The sequence below is a fragment of the Phyllostomus discolor genome, chromosome 4 (assembly GCF_004126475.2).
Source record: "Phyllostomus discolor isolate MPI-MPIP mPhyDis1 chromosome 4, mPhyDis1.pri.v3, whole genome shotgun sequence".
Classification (NCBI taxonomy): Eukaryota; Metazoa; Chordata; class Mammalia; order Chiroptera; family Phyllostomidae; genus Phyllostomus; species Phyllostomus discolor.
This window is the reverse complement of record NC_040906.2, coordinates 92,265,653-92,285,977: the sequence shown is the minus strand read 5'-3', so window position 1 is coordinate 92,285,977 and position 20,325 is coordinate 92,265,653. Positions and strand designations below refer to the sequence as shown.

Genomic DNA, 20,325 nt, shown 5'->3' with positions numbered 1-20,325 from the left:
CAGTGGTTTGGAGATTACAGTGGATTGAGACAATGTTAGGGTTGGCAGATGAGGGGGCTAAAATAGAAAGATTGGAAGTATTAATAGAAGCATGTCATGCTTGAGATTATGGAGAGATTGCAGTCATTTCAGGGTCCGGGTTATACATACTATAGTGGCTGATACCTGAGGTGGAATGATAACAAAGACAGCTAACTGAGTGGAAGATATTAGAAAGATATCTATATAGAAATTAACATCATTGAGCATTGAAACAAAAAATGTGGAAAGGACAGGACGTGGGGAGAGAGATGAACTATATACTAAAATTTAAGAAATTAAGGACAATTGTTCTGAGATTTGCAGATAACTGAAACAGTGAAGGACACTGGTGGTGGAGAGTAGTTAGTGAAGTTCAGAAGTATTTTCCATTCTCCTTTTACAAGTTGTTTGGTAGAAATTCCCCAAAGAAGTTATGCCTGTTCATACAAATCACTTTGGTCCATTAATGTGAGCACAAGATGTCACATCTGTAAGACCATCTTCAAGAGCCAGTATGAGTGTCCATCTCTCCTTATCTCTACCACAATGAGTAATTAGATGTAGGTTCTATCCATCTGGCCTCCAAGTGATGGTGACATAGAATAAATATTTCCACTGACCAGAGGAGGAATCATTAGATGAATAAAAAATACACCTCTGTTGGGTTTTTTTAACATGCTAATTTTATTTATTTTGTTTTTTAATATAGTTTATTGATTATGCTATTTACACTCCCCTCCACCTTCCACACCCTCTCCCACCCACATTCCCCCCCTTTAGTTCATGTCCATGTGTCATACTTAAGTTCTTTAGCTTCTACATTTCCTATGCTATTCTTGTCCTCCCCATCTATTTTCTGCCTACCATCTATACTAGTTATTTTCTGTACCTTTTCCCTCTCTCCTTTTTCCACTCCCCTATTGCTAGCCCTCCATGTGATCTCCATTTCTGTGGTTCTGTTCCTGTTCTAGTTGTTTGCTTAGTTTGCTTTTGGTTTTGTTTTAGGTGTGGTTGTCAATAATTGTGAGTTTGCTGTCATTTTACTGTACATGTTTTTTATCTTCTTTTTTTTTTAGATAAGTCTCTTTAACATTTCATATAATAAGGGCTTGGTGATGATGAACTTCTTTAACTTGACCTTATCTGAGAAGCACTTTATCTGCCCTTCTATTCTAAATGAAAGCCTTGCTGGATAGAATATTCTTGGATGTAGGTGCTTGCCTTTCATGACTTGGAATACTTCTTTCCAGCCCCTTCTTGCCTGTAAGGTCTCTTTTGAGAAATCAACTGATAGCCTTATGGGCACTCCTTTGTAGGTGACTGTCTCCTTATCTCTTGTTGCTTCTAGGAATCTCTCCATTTTAATCTTTGGTAATGTAATTATGATGTGCCTTGGTGTGTTCCTCCTTGGATCCAACTTCTTTGGGACTCTCTGAGCTTCCTGGACTTCCCGGAAGTCTATTTCCTTTGCCAGATTGGGGAAGTTCTCCTTTATTATTTGTTCAAATGACTTTTCCACTTGTTGCTCTTTCTCTTCTCATTCTGGTACCCCTATAATTCAGATGCTGGAACATTTAAAGATGTCCTGGAGGTTCCTAAACCTCTCCACATTTTTTGAATTCTTGTTTCTTCATTCTTTTCTGTTTGATTGTTTCTTTCTTCTTTCTGGTCCACTCCATTGATTTGAGTCCCAGTTTCCTTCCCATCACTATTGGTTCCCTGTACTTTTTCCCTTATTTCACTTAGCATAGCCTTCATTTGTTCATCTAATTTGTGACCAAATTCAACCAGTTCTGTGAGCATCCTGATTACCAGTGTTTTGAACTGTGCATCTGATAGGTTGGCTATCTCTTTGTCATTTAGTTGTATTATTTCTGGAGCTTTGATCTGTTCTTTCATTTGGGCCATTTTTTTTTTGTTTTGACTCACCTATTACGTATTGAGGGGCGGAGCCTTAGGTGTTCACCAGGGTGGGGTAACCCACATCACTGGGTTGTGACCTTGTATGTGTGGCAGGGGTCTGAGAGGGAATAATGGCACTTGCTCTACTCTCTGCTGGATTTCAGCTATTTCCACTGCTTTCTCCAAGAAAACCGGGCCCTTCTGGTGCTGACTCCTGTGTATGTGGGTTTGTATACGTTCTAGGACACCATGGGTCTCTCCAACAAACTCTCCAGTGAGGCTGGGAATGTCTCCCTGTGCCTCAACCCCTGCAGGTGTTTTCAATTGGTACTTTAAGGCTTTATGTCCCCACACTGGGACCCTGGGTTGCACAGTCTGTCTTGCTCCGCAGTTTCACCTGGTTTATCTGCACACAAATATGAGACTGCCAGGTCCACCAGCCACTTTGTGTGCATCATCCCTCCACAATCCAATACTTCGCTGAGTCAGCCTGCTGCCACCGAACCTATGCGCTCGGGGTCTGCCAGCCACCGCTTTGCCGCTTCTTTGCCAAGAGTCCTCTCCACCCGGTCACATGACTTCACCCCTTGTACCGGTCTGGATGAATGTTTCTTCTTTAACTCCTTGGTTGTCAGACTTCCATACAATTTGATTTTCTGTCAGTACTGGTTGTTTTTTGTTTCTAAATTTTTGTTGTCCTTCTTTTGTTGTGTGAGGAGGCACAGTGTGTCTACCTATGCCTCCATCTTGGCCAGAAGTCCCCCTTATTGGAGATTCTTAATGCATACAAGCAGATTAAAGACTGGAAGTTCTGCCTGGTGCCCTACCACCTCCACCAGCCTTCAGGAACCCCTGTATCAGCCAGAAAGCACCTCTGTTTTTTTAAGCCAGTAAAATACTGGATTGGTTGTTAATGAACCATAATGAAGGCCATCTTAATTAATATGCTTAATTTGAAGTATGAACTTCAAAGAAACTTGAAATTTTCAGAGAATAGCCTTGATGTGCTATCAAGAGCAAGGAAGTTAATATTTCCTGTTCCAGGCTTAAAGTTACCAGCTGTGTGGGAGAGAAAAGAGAGAAATTGTATCTTCAGAAGGTGAGGAAAGAGAGATGCTATAGAGAATTTGGATTAACATATGGGTATTTGAAAGAGGTAGCTAAATTGGCTCAGAATAGAGGGGTACTTGGACAAAGAGTAAGGGATGTTCTGGGAGACTTGCAGTAATCAACAATACAGGGCAGAGGTCACCAAACTTTCCCTCTATAGGATCAGCTAGTAAGTATTTTAGACTTTATGGGTCAAAAGTCAAAGTTAAAGGTGTTATGGGTGCTTATGTAACCATTTTAAATATAATTATTAAAATATGTTTTTAAACATTCTTAGCTCTCAGGACATACAAAGTCAGAAGGTGGGATGTAGTTTGATGATTCCTGATTTAGAGCACAACAGATGAGGTCCTCCTTGGTTTTCAAGAATGTCACTGTAATCAGTATATAATTACTGCTAAGCATGCTTCCACTAGGCTGTTTCTGCGGCTGTGCCTGTAACATCCACTCCCACCTCCATTAACTGTTACTGCCAGCTCCACAATAAACAATAGAGGATTACCTTTATTCCTTCAACATTATCATTCCAAGTACTGCTTTCTATGCTTTCTGTGTAGAATCATTAGCTCATTTATGGTCTACCATAATTCTGTGAAACTGGTGGTATTATTTTCATCGAAGGGCTGAGAGAACTTTGACTTAGAAAAATTAAATTCTGGTCTGGAGCCAGAAAGTTGGGACCCTGAGACCGTCTTCATGTGCTGGTCACCACAGCCAGTGGCAGTGGTCTGCTCGAGCAACTAGAACCAGAGTACAGAGATGCAGAACATTTTTAGCAAATTGGTATTGCGTCTAGCTCTTTGGAACAGGGACTCACATGAGGCTTCTGGGGCCAGTGCCCAAAAAGCCCAATGTTTATGATTTCAAAACCATATATGATGAAATGTACAATGGTCTCCTAAGGAAAGACGAAGAACTCTTACCAAGACAATGGCATTTTACACATGTTGAACAGAAATAAGCAAATCAAGCCCCAGCCAGAGGAGTTGCAAAACTGCAAACATCTGTTCAACTTGATCCTCACCTGCAAAAAGATGGAAGACCTGAATTCCAGTGAGGAGAAGACCTACCCGCCAGTGCATGTGACCAACATGGACATCCAGGATAACCAAGAAGAGGCTGCCCTAGAGGTATCCCTCACCTTTGAGCTCCACCAGTGCATTCAGCACAGGAGGACTGGAGAATGAGATAGAATCACTGCTGAAGTTCAAGGAGAAGAACAACCATATCTTCCTGCACATGTCTGCTTCTACTGAGCGGCCAGTGCCCTGAAGCTACCTTCTTGTTCCTCCTCTTGTTAATACTTGTCACTTCCTGTCCCCTGTTTTGACTCTAAGGGCTGCTGCCTGTGGATGGCCACCTTGACACTGTAGATTGAGTTGAGAACACAGGTATGAGTGCAGACCCACAACGATCAAGTTTAGTATCCCACTCTTACTTACAAGTGTGATATTGATTATAAAGTTTTTTCTTTACCTGTGCAGAAGCTTGTAATTTTGATGAGGTCCCATTTGTTTATTCTTTCCTTTATGTCCCTTGCTCTAGGGGACAAGTCAGTAAAAAAGTTTCTGCGTGAAATATCTGAGATTTTCCTACCTACGTTCTCTTCTAGGACTTTAATGGTGTCACATTTTATATTTAAGTCTTTTATCCACCTTGAATTTATTTTTGTATATGGTGTAAGTTGGTGCACAAGTTTCATTTTTTTGCATGTGGCTGTCCAGTTCTCCCAACATCATTTGTTGAAGAGGCTATTTTTACTCCATTTTATGTTGCTGCCTCGTTTGTCAAATATTAATTGACCATGGAGACTTGGGTTTATTTCTGGGCTCTCTGTTCTGTTCCATTGGTCCATGTGCCTGTTTTTATGCCAGTAACAGGCTGTTTTGAACACAGTGGCCTTGTAGTATAGTTTAGTGTCAGGCACAGCTAAAGAAAACAGTATCAAAATTAAAAGAGAACCAACTGTATGGGAAAACATATTTGCCAATGATACCTCAGACAAGGGTTTAACCTCCAAATATATAAAGAACTTACACGACTGCACTCTAAGAAGACAAGAAATCCAATTAAAAAGTGGACAAAGGACTTGAACAGACACTTCTCCAAGGAGGACATACAGAAAATCCAAAGACACATGAAATGATGGTCAATATCGCAGCTATTAGAGAGATACAAATTAAAACCACAATGAGATACCACTTCACACCAGTCAGAATGGCCATCATAAACAAAGCAACAAACAACAAGTGTTGGAGAGGATGTGGAGAAAGGGGGTCCCTAGTGCACTGTTGGTGGGACTGCAGACTGGTACAACCACTACGGAAAGCAGTATGGAACTTCCTCAGAAAACTCAAAATGGATCTGCCGTTTGACCTTGCATTTCCACTGCTGGGACTCTGTCCTAAGAACACTAGAACACCAATCCAAAAGAACCTTTGCGCCCTGATGTTCATAGCAGCACAATTTACAATAGCTAGGTGCTGGAAGCAACCAAGATGCCCATCAGTAAATGAATGGATCAAAAAGCTATGGTACATTTACACAATGAAATTCTATGCAGAAAAAAGAAAGAAGGAGCTCCTACCCTTTGCAACAGCTTGGATGGACCTGGAAAGCATTATGCTAGGCGAAACAAGCCAGGCAGTGAAAGACAAATACCACATGTCATCACCTTTAACAGGAACCTAAACAACAAAACAAAGAAACAAGCAAAATATAACCAAAGACACTGAAATAGAGGACAGGCTGACAGTGACCACAGGGGAAAGAAGAGGGAATTTCAGGGGACATTGGGAAGGGTTCATAGGAACAAACTTAAAGGACACATGGACAAAAACTAGGGGGAGGGTGATAATGGGAGGGAAGTAGGGAGGACGGTGGGGGGGGCTGGATTGGGAGTAAAAGGGAGAAAACTGTATTTGAACAATGATTAAAATAAAATTAAAAAAAGGGTTTTTTTAACCAACACAGAAAAACACCATTTATAGTTCATTATTACCCAAAATATGTTTCTTTCACAGTGCATTCCTCCCCTTCCCCCATATGGCTAGAATATACAAACACCTATTGGAAAAGTACCTGCAATTGTTCAATGAACAGATGCTGCTCGTCAGAAAGAAAGGAAAATTAGATTCCTCCCATACTTGTGTTGTGGGTACCAATACAAACAATGTTCCCCTTTCCACAAAATGTCACACCTAAAAGTTATATTGTGTTACTCATTAATACAGTTCCTCCTTTACAAGACATTAGTATGTTTTAACTTCCCCTGTTCAGAAGGAATACTGGTAGCAAGAAAGACAAGCTATATAATTTGCTTTAAATGTTATAAATCCTGTGACTATTGATATGTTGAAATGTTCTTCTGTCCTGCCCTTTTCTGGCCTAGGTTATGATCCCCCCCCCAAATTGGTTGACACTGGGCCTAGAATGGCTGCCCTTATGTTAGTTTGATCTTATGAAGTCAGTACTTGAGGATTTAAATATTTAAAGTCAATGAACAGTTTGAGAAGAAGAGGACTGATCAAATGAGAGGTATGTGACCTCAATTTATTCAATCTATTTGAAGTTGACTTTGATTTCCTAAAAGAAAATAAAAAAGATTGAAACTAAAATAGAAAAGTGTACTTTTGTTGTAGCCAGATAATGTGCTCAAGCTGCCTGACCTGTCTCAGAGAAAAGAAAAGCTAATTGAATAATATGATGAGGCCATTGAAGATGACTAGTTGGGCAGATAAGACACAACAGGATAACAACAATAGGATAGGATAACCTCTGTTAACATTTGCCGTGCATTCACTTTACATGCAGTTAAAAACAACAACAGCAATGGAATAATACTATTTATACTCTTGCAACTTGATTATCCTCTTAGACATTATTTTTGGGACACTTTTTAATTTGTTGTTGCGCGTGGTTCACCGGCCAGCAGTGACCACGGAACGCTGCGGATGGCTCGCCGAAAAACACGCGAGAAACAAACATGCACAGAGACAGACTAGTTTCAGTGGAGAAGTAGGGACAGAATGGCCACCCCCCCCCTACTGGGGGGCGCCCTGATTTACTGTCCATACCTGCTTTTATTGGGCTCATTTTGCATAATAATTCAGGTAAAGTACAGTACTTATCAGTGGGAAGTAAGGAACTATAGAAAAACAAGAAACTCTGCCGGTCTATTTTGAGTCGGGGTCAAAGAGCTGTAAGACTTTGAGGAACCAACTTCCTCCTTGGACCCCTCTCATTCAACTGACAGCATTCTAAACAAAGAAGGTTTCACAGTAATTTACATGTTCTTTCTTAGGCCTGATCACCCAGGGAATCCGCCCCTTTTCAGCACAGAGCTGCACCACCCTGTCATTGTTTCAGGCTTAGCATGGGAACTAAGGCAATAAGGAGATTTTCTCCCAGATGAGAACTCAGGCTATGTCAAAGCCGAGGAGCCACGGTCTGTCACCCTCTTTTGCTGCAGCCCCAAAAGTCCTTCTTTTGGGGGGCCTCCCAAAGTGATCGTGCCTGCCTTAGGTCGTTCCCCCTGTGGGGAATCTTACCCATCTTTGGCTAGCCAACCAAGCTTTTTGGGGTTCAGTTATGAATAAAGCAGCAGAAGCAGCATTCCTGCCAGGGAGACAAGCCCTTGTCTCCTTGCTGGCTTACGGTTCCAAGGGCGTTCCCTTAGCCTTAGCCTAGGCAGGGGTTTCAGCTTCTGATACCAGTCAGGGCGGTTCCCAACAATTTGTAAGCATCTTTATTAAACATTTGTGATAAAAAATTACATAGTGTTATATGGTATGAATGTAATTTATATCTGTATCTACATTTAAGTAAACTGCTTTTTAATATATAGGCTATTTACAATTTTTATGTGTTAGCATTTCTATTATGTGTTAGTATTTGCAGCCATTTATGGTTTTTTTCTTAGAACAATTTCCTACAGATTGAATTTCTTATTAGAGCTTAAAAGTCAACAGTTCTCTTATGATACATGTAATCACCAAACCATAATTATTGAAAATAAGATGCTCCTTGAATTTTAAGGAAGTATTTCAAAAAGTTTTTTTAATCTGGTTTACTTGGGTGGGAGTTGGGGGACAGGATAGCATTGGAATGAGAGATGGTAATAGGTGAATTTCCCAGATAAGAGATACTTTATTTTCTAAGTTCTGATATTCTCTAAAACATTCACAGATTTAGAGTTATCAGTACAAACATTGAGCTTCTTTCAACTATTCTAATTGTTCTATATATTCTGTATATAACATATTACATGTGATAAGAATACACACATATGATACCATATAATCTCAATAAGTTGTGATTAATGGTTAGTGTGCATGGCAAATGGCAACTTTTCTTCTCTGGATGCTTAGGTTTGCTTTAACAGTATACATTGAAATAATTTTATCAAATGATAATATAGCTAATTAATGACATATCTGTTTCTAGACACTCTATTGCTATATTCTCCAATGTCCACTGGAGTTTTAGCCCCATAAACAAATCATCAGCTTTTAAATTTAAATGGTTTCAAGTGACTGGTATAAGTAATTTTGGTGAAGTATATGGATGGAAAGTGTAGTCTTTTATAAAGTAATTGATAAAATAGAAAAGTTACATGTATACTGAATTTTTAAAAGCTCAGTTTTATGCTGTAAAATACAGCATATTTTAAATGTACTAAAGAAAATGACTTTTTAAAGAATTATTTAATAATTATTTTAAGTGATTATTAGATGTTTTCTCAGATCTAATACAGTACCAACATTCTTTGAAATCAAAAAATAGTTCCACATACAGAGGACTCTGGAATTTCCCAGATCATGTTCCAGTAAGTGACAATTCTGTGCAGCTCATGGTGCTATCTTAGAGAGCCAAAAGGGACAATCATTTCATTTTTATTATGGGTATTTCTAGGCTGATGGGATTTCATAAATTCTGAGACTTGAAAGATGGAAATGTTAATAAAGTAATGAACATTTGTTTGAAAAACTTTTAATTACTGCTCTCTAAGAATAAAAGTGAAGAGACATCAAAAAGGTTGATCACAAGGTCTGAAGCTGATTAATTTATCTTTCTACCATTTGGGGGTCAAATACCAGACATTTAATGAAAGATATTGTATAAATTATTAAGCAATAGAACCAGAAGAGGTCTTAGAAACTAGTTAGCCCAAGTCTCCCATTTTATAGATGATGAAGCTGAGATGCAGGGACTTCCTAAAACACATTGGTGGGTTGTGATGGGCCTGGTATTAGATCCAAGGTCTCCTGTTTCTCAGTCCCAAGCTCTTTCCTCATGTTGGCTTTATTGTGAGACACATACCCAACAATGCAAATAAATACTGGATTTGTACTTGCACTGAAGGGTCATATGGGTTGATTCCTCTTTATGTTTGAGTGAATAAGCTATATTAACGACCTCATCTCTTCAACCCAGGTGTTATTCTGTGAAGGAATAGACTGCCTTATTTAATCCCCTCTTGTCTTCAAGTCTCATTTGCTTTTTACCTGTCTGATAGCCAATTTTTGTTAAGGGCATTTTTAGGCCTTTCTTGCAATTGAATTTATATGTCCTTCCTTCACATTTCTTTTCTTTTTGTCAGCTCCTACACATTCATTAGATATTTCATTTGCTGAGATATTTTATTTGTAACCTATCACTTGATTTTATTTTTTTTTCAGTCTCAAGCTTATTTTGAGTAATGTGTTTTTCTTATCCTCTTTTCTCCCAGGGAAACAAAGAGGAAATACAAGACAGAGGGGGAAAACATCCTTTTTGCAAAGAGTGAAAGCTAATCTCAGTTTAGTTGGCACTGTCTTCTTTTCTTCATCTTCTTTACTTTTGTAAAAAAAAAAATTTAGAATAAGTGAAGAGTATTCTCCTGAATTCCAGGTTATACCTAAATTCTCAGATATTTTCCATTTACTAACAGGCTCATTAATAATTTTTTACTCACTTACAAATATTACATAAGGAACTAGTCAAAATAAATCAAGAACTAAAGTTAAGAGAAATTTTTACTAATAAATGTACCCCTTTTATTGTCAATACTGTAAAAAAGTGTGACTATAATTTGAAGCTTATTAAAAAAACTGTAATGATATATTCATAATAAAGCTTTCTTTTAAATAAATCATATTAAGAAACTGGCTGACTGTCTTAATATTTTTTTGCCCAAGATATGTTTGGAAGTAATTTCTGAGCCACACAAGGACAGTAGTTCCATTGCTTTATGATGGCATCCTATTTTCTGACTTTCAGTCCCCATCATTATTTAAATGACTTTGACAAGAAGATAACCTTCAAATCACTTTGGAATATTTATAAAAATCAAATATACATGTACAGAATGGAATAAGGGTTTGCACTCAGTGATGGTCTGTAATGAACTTCTATAAATGATTTTTATATGTCTAAAGATATATATTAGCTTGTGCACATACCTTCACCACAGCAGATGTCTGTGGGACCATGTCTTTGGGATCAAATGCACATTTTGCCAACCATCAGTTTAAGTGCATTTCTGAGATGGTGTAAAATTAGATGAAAATCTTCTCTTATACTTTATTCTATCCATCTTTTAGATAGTGTCATCTTGTATCATCTTGTATATTTCTATCTCTAAAGTTACTTTTTTCAATCATTTACAGAGTTCTAAATAAATAGAATTTATTCATAATTTTTAAGGCTTGCCTCACAAATTGTTACCACCTTATCTTCAACTCAATATCAATCTCAATCAGTGTTTTCAGGACCTTTCTCTCCATGTCTTTCTCCCAACCTTATCTCCTCACCCTTTGCACTCATTCCTTCCACCTCTTGGGTTGTCTAGGTGCTTCTGCATGAAACCCATCTCTTAACACTAAGGACCTACTACTTCAGATTTAACTTACTCAAATCAGTTACTTAAACCACAGACCTTAGAATTCTTTCTTTGAATTCTCTCCTTTTCTCATACCTTGAGTCCAATCCATCAGTAAATTTTGTGGGTTCTGCTTTCAGGTTCTTCTACTTCAGTCACATTGATATAAGCTATCATATTTCTCATTTAGATTATTGCAATTACCTCCTAACTAGTTTGCTTGCTTCTACATTTACCTCTAGCATTGGTAGTGAGGCTAGAATGAACCTTTTTGAGTGACAGTCAGATCATGCCATGGCTTTTCTTCAGACTTGCCAGTGACCTCTTATACCACACTCAGAGGAAAAGTCCTTGCAATGGCTTCTGTGTCCATTGTTGATATGCCTCCCCAATATTTCACTAATTGTATCTCCCATCATTCTTGCCTGATTGGATTCCCTGCTTTTTCTTGAATATGTCAAACATTGTCTTGCCTTAGATCTTTCCCACCTACTATTTTCTCTCATTGGAATGGTCTTACTCCAAATGTGTACATGGCTGCTGGGACATTTTCCTGAGGAGCTGTTCAGTTGCCACCTTATCAACTCACAGAGAGTTATGATACCGCTGCTGTTCTTCTGCCCCTGGGTGACCACCTACTTAAAATAGCATCAACCTCTGCTGCACTCCCTGTTCCTTTCCACTTTGCTTTCTTTATCTCCCCTAGAGATTTATTATCTGGATACATCTGTTTATTCATTCATGGTCTGTCTTATGCCTCCAAGAATGTAAACCCCACAAGAGCAAAAACTTGCACTTAACACATACAAAGTGTTTAAAAGATATTCATTGAAAGAATAAAAATGAATGAAAGAAAAGATGTTAGTAATGTGTTTAAAAACATAATCATTGGTGTAACAAATGCTCACATAAGGTTATGCTACTGCTGCTGCTCTGCTGCCCCTTGAATTTGCATCTTGGCTTAATGAATGACAGAGCAAGCCCTGAACACTCCTCTTAGGGGAAGATATGCACAGTGGCACAGACTCTCCCTTCTTTCAGGATATCTTGATAGCATAAGCACTTGTTCATCTGGACTCATAAGGTAGTGTTTTTTTATCACAAGACTTTTGTTAGATATTTTATCTCTGTGATGTATAGCGCATTTTACTAAGCCATTGATTAAAATCAACAAAGATAGAGCCTCTGACCTTGCTGTCTTTTTACTGCTGAAATCAGATCAGGAAATCAATAAAACCAAAAGAAAATAAATCTTTAAAATCCATTTGAAGTCAGCAACTTCAAGGAGAAACTTGAGTTTCTGGAATAAGGATATTTATTATTATTGTCAGATAAGTAACTGCTTTTTTTATTTCACATCTTTCTTTCAAAAGTATCAGACATGGGAGATTTTCACTTCATGTATCCCCACAGTTAAAGAGTTAAAGATCTATTAACTAAAATTGAAAACTTTCAACTCTCTTGACCTTTGAGAACATGTTATGTTTGTAAGAAACAGTGGGAATTGGGCTTGGTAATCAGGAGGGAAGCCAGTATCTCAAGATAGAAATGATAGAAGAAAAGTTTGACATGTAATTTTTACCTAATAATAAAACCTCTGAATTGATTTAGATTTATCAGAAATATTTTCTAGCTCAAATACACTTTACTAAACTGGTGTACTCCTTTGTCAAAATAATTACTACTATTGTTTGGGAATGATCTTAACAAATAATATTAATAAAGAGAACTATCTCAAGCATAGCCACTGCTTGCTAAGTAAGTGTTAGCTCTAGGCTAGGCATTGTTCTAAACTCTTGGTCAATGTTACATCAATAGACCCTCACATCAATACAATGACTTACTGTTATTTGTCATATACTATGGATGGAAAAAAAGTATGGCAGGATAGTATAGCTAGCAAGTGGCAGAAAGTCTGTATTTCACTACTGAACCTCCCTAGACAATAAGGCCTAGGCTTTTGCTTTAATGCCTCCCAACAGAAACCTGAATCACTTATAATATGTGCCTGATAATAGATGGATTTACAATTTATTAGTGGCACAGGGAGGATCATTGGATCAGGACTCCTCTCAGCCAGGTGCAGACTTTCTTGATCCCACTTGTCATTCATATCCGGTTTTGACTTTGGATTACTAGTTACTTCAAGACACTTTATGATGTAAACAGGTATGTCCTTGGAAATCTATATGCTTTTTTTCTTTGCCCCTTGAATTTGCATCTTTGCAAATCTTCAAAATTTTAGTGGCTTACAAAATGAATATTTATTTTATTCTCATTATATGCATGGGGTTTGTTTAATTTAGATAGGACTTGGTTGGACCAGACTGGACTTCTGGCTGAGTTCAGATCTGTGTTTTCACTCCCTTCAACATTTCCTTCCATGGTAGATCTCAGGAAGACAAGAGGGAGCTATATGGTACGTGATGCTTATATATCCTCAGTCCAGAATTGGCCCATTGTTACTTGGACCCACATTCTTTTGGCCAAAGCAAGTTTCCATCAGTGGCATGGGGATATGTTCTCCACCAACCTGGATGTAGAATTCCAACACACAGAGGGAGGGAGTGGAGAAGTGAGAATAATGTGGAGGCCAACTGTTGACTCCAAAGTCCACTCTGGGTTTATGGCATGACTTTATCTACTAAAATGTAAGTAAAAGCATTTATCTCATGGATACCTGGTGAAGATAAAATGACATAATCTATATACAGACTGCAGGGGATGCTATCTAGCATCATAAATAATCAATAGTAGCTTTTGTTTTTCAAACTGCACTTACATTATTTTTGTATCATTAGCCTCTTCAATGCATGCAAATCAATAGATTCCTAATCACTTATTTTACCTTTAATAAAAATTATTAAATAAATACTTATTGAACTACTACTCTGAGTTAACCTTTTACGTTAGTAACTAAATCTGTTTTTCCATCTCTTCCTTGTATAGTTTCTAAACATTTTCATATTCAGATTCCTGGTATATGATTTCTTCTCTCACTTGTCACTGTTAGCTTAATTTCTGACTGCGGCTTTGCTTGAGTATATGTGAGTGGCTTTTGATAGCATGTGACTTTTTTTTACATAAACTAAATTTGTGAATTTTAATTATTCATAAAATTTTGGTTTTTGTACTCTAATTTGCCATTTCCCTATTACTTAAACTAATTTGTGTGGCATGCCCCCCAAAAAACAAACAATAAAAAACACAAACTGGCTTAAGCAAAGGGGCAGTTTACCTGAACATTCCAGGGGTAAGGGCAGGTCATTCCAGAGGTAAGAATACACCATTTCAGGAGCAAGGGAAAATCTCAGGACAGTTTATGGCAGAATTCACTTTCTTTCTTTCTGTTCTTAGCATCCATCTGGCTGATTTGTCTCTATTCTCATTCAGAATCCATTTTGCCCTTTTGGAGCAAGATGATCTCAACTGCTGTAGGCTAAATGCTAGCTGATATGAACAGGCACATTGTTTTATGTAACATATCTTGAGTATTTGTGATAGACTGTTGGCTATTTATCAATGGTAACTATTTGCTGATTGAAAGTGGGAAGCAATAATATTCATCTGACCAGTTTTCTCTTAAAACCACTTCCATGGCATGATGGGACTCAATTATGTTTTTTATTTCAGTCACTCCTGATAAATAACAAGTCTGAAGAAATAAAAAATATCTGAAATATAAAAAAAATTACTGCTCTTTAGAAGTTTCTGCTCAAGTTTAATTTCCTCTTAACTGACTATATGGAAAAAACAAGTCTATCTCTGAATTGACTACCATGGACTGAAAAAATATTTTCATTGGCTTAAGCCTAAATCCCATTCTCTACTCCAGGAATTGAGGGCTGACTCAGCCTCATCTATGTTCATGGGCTAAAAACAGGGCAAGGATGGTTCTCAAAAATCAACATTGAGAGGCAAAAAACAGTAACAAAAACAAAAAAAAATGTTTAGTGCATTCCTTTTCTTTATTTTCTCTATTATTTTTAATATGCTGGGTCTAAAGTGTTCTCAATGAAGTAAAGATTCAGCAAATAATGAGGTACATTTGTATAGACAGAGGAGTGTGTTTTATAGGTTCCACTCTCCTCTCCATCTACTCCAATTCTCACCAATAAACTTTATTGGATGAATGAAATTAACTGCATATAATTATTTCATCACACAGAAGCTTTATATTTTGTCTTGGGAGCTCTATGGACTCCAGTGCCAAATGAACAGTCTTTAATTTCTGCAAAGATTTAAAATCAGGCAAATATGTAATTTTTGACTAGCTATGCTGCCAGTAAGGATGAAGTTGCAGAATATCATTATTTTTTCATGTCTGTTTCTTAGATAGTTCATTGACCTACAGCTTTTAGAAGTTTATGAAAAATATCACATTCCTCTTCCCTCTGGTCTTTCTGACTCCAATGAACTATTTATATATTATGGTCAACTTATCAGTACCTGATACTGATCACAGTGATACTGATGTTAAAACACATGTGTGCAACATTATACTTTACTGAACACGTTCTCACCTGTTCTTTTATTTAAACCCCATAAAAATTCTGGCAGGCAAGTATTGCCAATAATTGTAATTTATGAAAAGGCCATACAAGGACTAGAGGTTTAGTTATCTGACTTCACATTTAATATTCATCCCACTGCACTACTCTATGGTCTAAAACAAACAAACAAACAAAAAAAAAAACAAAAAGACAATTCATCTTAGCCAGGTGAAAGAAGAAGAAGAGAATGGATGCTTATATACCTTTGAAAAATTATAAGTGGAATAGGAAATATTACCCTCAAAAAAATTTTGTCTTTGAAGTAAATTTCATTAATAAAACTACTTACTTCAACAAAGGCAGAACACAGATATAGCTATATTTTAGAAGTTTAAAAGAGTTATATGTGGGTTCTAAATCAATCAGTTTACAGGCTCTGCTTTTTATATTTACCATTAATTACTGTTAGAATAGATTTTATGTTAGGAATTTTGCCATGTATTAGAAATCATAAGCTCTATAATTACTATATATTTCATCTTGGCAAATTACAATGCTAGATAATATATTATTACAACCATATATAACCTAATCTTGCTTGACTAGACTAGAATCAGTAAAGTATTTTCAATACCATTCCTTTGTCTGTGAATGGAAATATTTCATTTGCTTAAGTCTTATTAATCTGTTGAAAGGGGATACTTTCATGCTATTGTACAAATAAGACTATAGAATCTTCTTTATTATAAAAAGCTATTTATTCTTTTCAGTAAATTGCTGAAAATAACTACTAATTCTTAACTTAATTATAGCACAATTCATTGGGAAATTACTTTGCATATCACTAAGTTATTTCAAACTTATAATAAAATTGTTGTTTGTATTTTTGTATAAATAAACTTACAGAATAATTTCTCCATAACATTGTTTTTCTTTTTCTAAGCAGTGTTTGCTGATGATTGGTAGCTCAGGCCTCTAAATTTGGTGATAATTGTGAGGAGTGGAGGCACTGTTATCTTAATTGACAGAATAGAAGAGGACTCAGATGAAAAAGAGAAAGATTTTTTTTATTTATTTTGTTTCATCTAAAGACTTTTATTTAAGATTGGTTCACTGGTAGAGCACTGGATTTTGTTTTTTGTTGGTTTTTTTTTTAATTTTTTTCATTCTAAAGAAAAATGTATTTATTGTTATTGTTATTCCAGCCCAGTTGTCTCCGCTTTCTCCCCACCACCTTCCTGTACCCCACTCACCACTACTTCCTACCCTCAGTCTTATCCACCTTTGGCTTGGTCCATGAGTCCTTTATATTTACCTTTTTTTATTTCTTGTGAAAAACAAACTCAAAGGGATAAAAGTAATTCCAAATAAATGTAAATACGTCTGAGCAAGCGAGCCAGCAGCTGCAGCTGTGTGGTAGCAACAGAGACTCCAGGCAGCCTCCACCAACCTCTTGTGCTGTCTTAAACAACATTCACATGGTTGAGACACCAACTTACAGAAAAGTAAAGCAGGATTCTTGTCAGTAGTAAGATGTACAATAAGAATATTTAATTAATATTCTTAAATATTTTTTTCTTTTGTGACCCAGATAACCCCTAACACAAGCAACATCCTGAGCCAATTTGACTCCTGTGTTACCTGATAATTAAGGGTCAATTATCAAAATTTTTTATCCTTAAGGAAATGTAGGATCTAGGGGAAAAGAGCTTTTTATTTATGAAAATATTTATACAAGGTAATAAAGTTTAAAATAACTTGAAATGAAGACATAAATGAAAAAATATGTATCAGTAAAAAAAACTGGCAGAAGCATGGGGCCTGGTGAAGTTACCTTCAACAGAAGTGAGCCCACTTCTGTGGGTAGCAGGTCGCACCATGCTGACTTCTATTTTGGGAAGTGGGTTTAGTTTATGAAAATTCAATTTCAGGGAGAGATCTGTCTAATTCATTTACTTTTCTTGTTTGTTCATTTCTAATTATTCATTGTGGTCTTCTGCCCTACTTTATAACCTTTTGAAAGCCTTTGTTCCTTCCCCAAATGTGAAGATATCATAGTAATTTTTCTTAATATTTGAAATTTAGATTTGAAATTCAGAAAATTTAATTCATAATTTCAAATATTCATTAATATTTATTATATTTTCTACAAAATAATACATGATTCAGCAAATATTTATTTATTTTTCTTTAAAGACAGGATGTCTTCATTTTCTTCTCTTTATTATTTCTTTCTTTTCTCTTCCTTCTTGGAAGAGATGTAGTTTTTCTTATAAAAGAAGATATCAAAAAAATTTCCCTAGATGAGAAACTAGGAGAATTGTTATTTTTGTTGCTTGAATACAAGTATTGTGCAAATATATTTTTATTGCTGTAAATTTTGGAAGTTATAAAGCTAGCTATGAAAGGTTGATAGTGCAGGAATTTTGTCAGAACTCTGCAACTTCCAGATATAAATTGGATGTGAATTGGATACACACCAGCATTGAAAACAGTAAACTGATGGGACCTGTGACTGGCAGTCAGATAGAGGGCATCATATATATAAGCTAAATAAGGTGTGTTGTCAACGTATATAAAATGTGGGTGAGTGTTAGAGTGAGATGGAGAGATCTACCAAGACAAAGAGACATATCTTCCCTACCCAGCCTGCAAAGCAGCACTTCACATAACCAGTCTGCCCTCTGTGGGTCACTGCTGGCCTGTATCCAGCTGAGTCCATCGGGTTGTTGTCAGGGAGCCACTCTGGGCTCTCATGTGTACCCACTCCTGAATGTGTATGCTTAACCAAAGTCAGAGAAAGGTGGTGTTAACATTGTGTTATAGTATCAGGAACCTCAAGAAAGGTCCAATAACCTACTTCTTTGCCCCAAATAACATCTAGGTCTCTGGCTAATGCCTTCACAACTTTATCACATAAGATCTTCACTGCTTAGGTGATACCTCCAAAATCCAAACTAAACAAGTCGCTTCTCTGTGAGACCCTCCTACAGCTCCCACTTGCCTGCAGCATGAATGTCAAACTCCTGGCATGAAACACAAGGTCCTTTTCATTTGGCCTCTCTGTTTTTGGTCTTACCTACTGTTCTGTCTATCAGCCTCTGTATCTTCTAACCATAACACTAGTTTTGTCTGGAGGCACTTTTTCTCAGCTCAAGAATAATTTCCTACATTAATCCCTGGCCCCAGTGTCAGCTGGTAAGCAGCAACTCATTCCTAATGACATAACTCATCCATCACCTCTTTGCTGAACTTTACCTGATTCATTCATTGTTTCATATGTATGAGAGGTAAAGCAGGTATTCTTCTCTTCCTTCTGTACTTTCAGTTATTTCATGACCTGCCTACATGGAACTGAGTTTCCTGAGGTTCAAAGCAGGTACTGTACCTATCTTGTTTGCTATCATCTTGCTGACGTGTGGCACTGGACCTGGTACATGTTAAGTTCTCAATAAGTTTTGTTTGAATGAATAATGATGGGCAAACACTAAATGCTAATATGAGGTGCTATTTTAATTAGCTTAAAAGTATACTGCAGTTAATTTAATAAAAAATAACAATATGTAAGGTTTTCTAAAATATTATAAATTTCAGAATCATTATACTCTAAAAAAATGGAGAAACTCTGGTTTAGGCAAGAGAAGAGGAAGCCTTAGTATGTGAGGTCTTAATGCTGGTTTTGGAGAAATGAATGCATGTGAAGAGGATGAAGGTAAGCCTAGTACCCATTCCCCATCTACTTGGCTGTGATCTATTTAAGGGCAATAGCTACACCCAGATTGGTTCTTTGGACCTAGTGCCTACCTAAGCAAAAAGTTCATAGTTGCTGTTCATTAAATATTTGTTGAAAAATAAAAATTAAAAAGGGACTTCCAGCCAAGATGGAGGTGTAGGTGGATACATTGTGCCTCCTAGTACATCGAAAAGAAGAACAACACATTTAAAAACAAATGCAAGCAGAACTGCCAGAAAATAGAACTGCATGGAAATCTGACAACCAAGGAGTTAAAGAAGAAACATTCCTTCAGAATGGTAGGAGGGGCAGAGATGGTCAGCCAGGGCAGAGAGGATTCATAGCAAGGCAGAAGAAAGAAGACCAGGGCAGGTGAGGTGGCAGCTGGCAGAACATGAAAATAAATTGGCAGGAACAACTAAGGAGTGACAAAGACCCACATAACCCGGGGTTCTAGCACAAGGAATAAAACTTCAAAACCTTGACTGAAAAAAACCCTGTGGGGGTGGGGGTGGTGTGAGAAACTCCAGCCTCACAGGAGAGTTCACTGGAGAGAAACACAGGGTCCTAGAATGTACACAAACCCACCCACCTAGGGATCAGCATTAGAAGGGTCCAGTTTGTTTGTGGGTAGTGGGGGAAGTGACTGAAAGCCAACTGAGAGTCGAGCAAAGGGCATTGTTCCCTTTCAGACCTCTCCCCCACATACAGCACCCTGATGCAGTGTCATGGTTTGCACTGCCCTAGTGAATACCTAAGGTTCACCCCTTAAATGTGACGGCATCCCAAGACAAAAAAGTGGCCCAAATAAAAGAATAGATCAAAGCTCCAGAAAAAATACAACTAAACAATGAAGAGAAAGCCAACATATCAGATGTACTGTTCAAAACACTGGTAATCAGGATGCCCACAGAAATGGTTGAGTATGGTCACAAAATAGAGGAAAAGTGAAGGCTATGAAAGTGAAATAAGGGAAAATGTACAGGGAACCAACAGTGAAGAGAAGGAGGAAACTAGGAATCAAATCAAAGGTTTGGAGTAGAAGGAAGAGAAACAAACATTCAACCAGAACAGAATAAAGAAACAAGAATTCAAAAAAATGAGAGAAGAAACTTAGGAACATCCAGGACAGCTTTAAACATTCCAATATCCAAATTGTAGGGGTTCCAGAAAAAGAAATGGAAGAGCAAGACATTGAAAACTTA

At 37.2% G+C, this 20,325-nt stretch overlaps 1 pseudogene; it reads left to right on the top strand.

Annotated features, from left to right (window-relative positions):
- Nucleotides 1-3,729: 3,729 nt before the first annotated feature.
- LOC114514345 lies at nt 3,730-4,305 on the top strand (annotated as a pseudogene).
- The last annotated feature ends 16,020 nt before the right edge of the window (nt 4,306-20,325 follow it).